This window comes from Pinus tabuliformis, chromosome 4_1, assembly GCF_031772625.1.
Source record: "Pinus tabuliformis cultivar Carrire ecotype Pingquan chromosome 4_1, CPIR1, whole genome shotgun sequence".
In the NCBI taxonomy this organism is placed as follows: Eukaryota; Viridiplantae; Streptophyta; class Pinopsida; order Pinales; family Pinaceae; genus Pinus; species Pinus tabuliformis.
The window spans coordinates 226,652,905-226,655,928 of NC_142303.1; the positions used below are offsets into that span (position 1 = coordinate 226,652,905).

Below are 3,024 nucleotides of genomic sequence, written 5' to 3' on the forward strand. Positions count from 1 at the left end.
GCTAAAGATGCAAGGAACGCTGACTTTGGATACCTGTTAGCGCTGATGGATCATTTATCATCAGAATCAAAACACCTATTTTTAAGGTCCATGTCTCCTACCATCCTTCGAAAATTCAGCAACATGTCCCAGCTCTTTTAATAACCCCAAGTATGGAATGCTGCCATGTTTCTGATGTGCTGTAAGTGGTATTGATATACAGGTGTTTCTCTTCCTCAACTCCCGCTCACAGTATCACAATAGCTGTTGTGCGTTTAAAATCACCATCTACAGCAGTTTCGTAGCGCGCTACGAAACTGCTGTGTGATTTTTAAAAAACACAGTCTACCTCTCATTCAAACCAAACTTATCATTGTTTGCGTTGAAGCAGGTACATTTCCAGTGTGATTCTCACTAATGCAAGTAACAACAATGAGCCTGATATCTTTGTTTTGGTGCCTTAGAAGCTCTGGCTTTACCAACGCACTCAGGAATGGAATCACTGCATCCTGCATTATCTCAGAAAGTTACTGTTCCACCATAGATAACTGGTCCTCCACTTTCTGACTACTCCTCATTCCAACAAATGAACAACAATTTGCAAGTAATCCTGTTTAGCTGCCAGGCTTCAATGTCAATAGCTTTTCCTAAAAAACTCAAACAGCATGCCCGGATTCCTCTGTTTTCTGGAGATACTTTGGCTGGAACATAGTTTACTAGTTTAGCATTTAGTCCCAGCTCTCTTTCCTCAGTCTTCCAACTCGATCTGAAACACCTACAAGCAAATCATCAAAGTTTTCCAAAGAGGATGAGGATGAAACATTTGTAAATTCATTGTTTGCTATGTCTAGCTCCTGAAAGAGGAACAATAGAAAATCTTTCTAGGAATATAGTTTTTCTTGGGCAAACTTATATTCTGCTTCTTGAGATTTTGTTTTTTAGGCCATGAAGAGCTTGGTTAATTTTATTCTCAAATTTCAGAGCCGTGATATGAACCGGTGAATTAAGTAGACCCGAGGATCCATTTGTTTCTTCTGGAAGCAACCTCGATCTTCTCTGTAATATATCATGAACAAATGAACTTCCTTTCTGAGAAGTCACATCAGGTAGAGTATTTGCTGCTTGGAAGAGATCATAGGGTTGGGTACGAGTTGCAAATGAATCGCCAAATGGAGATTCACTTGTTTTGTTGTCTTGATCTCTAGGGTTTGCAAGAGATACAGGGTCAATATTTAGAGGCTCCACCTGATAGTTAACCTTTTGAATAGTATTGTCTTCATCAACTGTTATTGAATTTTGACGTGACTCTGCAATATCTGCCAGATTCATTCCAATGCGAAGCTTCTTTAGAGATAACTCTATATTATTCTGCAGGCTTCTCCCCACAATCTGCCTTGTACCCTGTATGATACGTAAAGCCAGACACAAATTCTTCTCAACATCAGCTCGTACTTCCAGGGATTCAGATGCATGAAGTATGCTGGAAACAAGCATCATCAGGTTCGCCTTTTTATCACAGCGTCTACAATAATATTCCACATCTAAACCAATGCTTTGCTATACGCCTGCCATATGACAAAGTAGAGCACACTCTAGGTGAGCAACATGCCCACAAACAAATTCTTCATTCAGCTTTCCCTCACATCTGATAGTACAGTAGTCTGCCACACTCTGATCAGTAGCCTTCCCACCGAGAATACAAGAGCATTCACGGCAAAAACCAAATTCGATACAGCATATATCACAATTCATCGCCTTGAGAGATTTGGTCTTGCCAGTTTCTAGTCCACATTTCAAATTTCCAGCTTTACATCTCCTCTCTGAAGTATTCCCACGCGATTCTGATTCTCTCACACGCTTTCTTGATGTAACTTTGATGGATCACCAGTTTGCATATCATGTTCTCCTCGGAACATTCAAACCCAACCCAAGCCTAATTTAAAATGCCACGTGCTTACTACCCCGCTCTGATGGTATGCAGAAAGTCCGTTTCATAAGCCACATTGCGGCCCTTCTTGATTGCCTTGAAATCAGGCTCGAACATCTGTTCCAGTTGCTCAACGCACTCCGTCACTAACTGCTGGTGAGATAAAACTTTTCGGCTCTTCATGATTCTTACAATTGATGCATCAATAGCATAACGCCGAGCTTTATCTACATCCTCAATAAAATTTTTCTTCTCATCCACCGGTGGAAAAGGAATCTTTATTCTCCTCATTTTGTCGGTGAATTTTGCGTTGAATTCAAAATAATCTGTTTGCGCCACAGTTTTTGTGTTTGGTTTTTTATTGAGGATTTTGTATTTTGCGTATGCAAGGGAGTGCAGCGATCTGACAATATCTTCATCGGTTCAATTCAACTGAGACTTGATTTCAGAGTAACTTAGCCTCTCTGACGCATTGAACAGCAAAAGTGCAGATGCCTGATGAGTTGTTACAATAAGTTCCATTGGCTTAGGATCAAACTTCCCAATAATATTACAGGTTCCCAAAGAATATATCCATGTAAGCTTCCGATGTTTAGTTTTTGTTTGATAAAGCTCTTTGAACACCTCAACACATTTAACCATCTCAGCAGGTAGATTAAGATCAAATGACTTGTAACTTGGCCAAAATCCAGTTGTCAAAACTGTCACAGTCAAATCTATTCCGGGATGCGCAAGTGGGTTCTCATTAAGATATTCTTCATAGTTCTGAACGGATAGATTATTGAAGCGCACATAACGAAACATTCTTTCCTTGACCAGAACAACATAGTTGCATTGATTCAGGACAGCATATTTTCTTTCAAGACAGTCAAGCAGACGGCCAGGTGTTGCTATTACAACTTCACATATATAGTGAAAACTCAGACCGCAGAGAACTCATTTCTGCCCATAACCTGTAATTGGCCCTCAGAGTTATAGGATGATTTCCTCCTCTGTTGGTATCTTCTGTATAGCCCTCATACTGTCCAAAAATTACATCTTCAGCTCCCCTCAGGCGCAACCTTTTCTTGGAATTTGAAATAACTTTCATAACGCCATCCCTGCCCTGTTTCAATATC

At 40.2% G+C, this 3,024-nt stretch overlaps 1 pseudogene; it reads right to left on the reverse strand.

The window, feature by feature from the left end:
- Nucleotides 1-1,936: 1,936 nt before the first annotated feature.
- Nucleotides 1,937-2,710, reverse strand: LOC149175058 (cullin-1 pseudogene; annotated as a pseudogene).
- Between the last annotated feature and the right edge of the window lie 314 nt (nucleotides 2,711-3,024).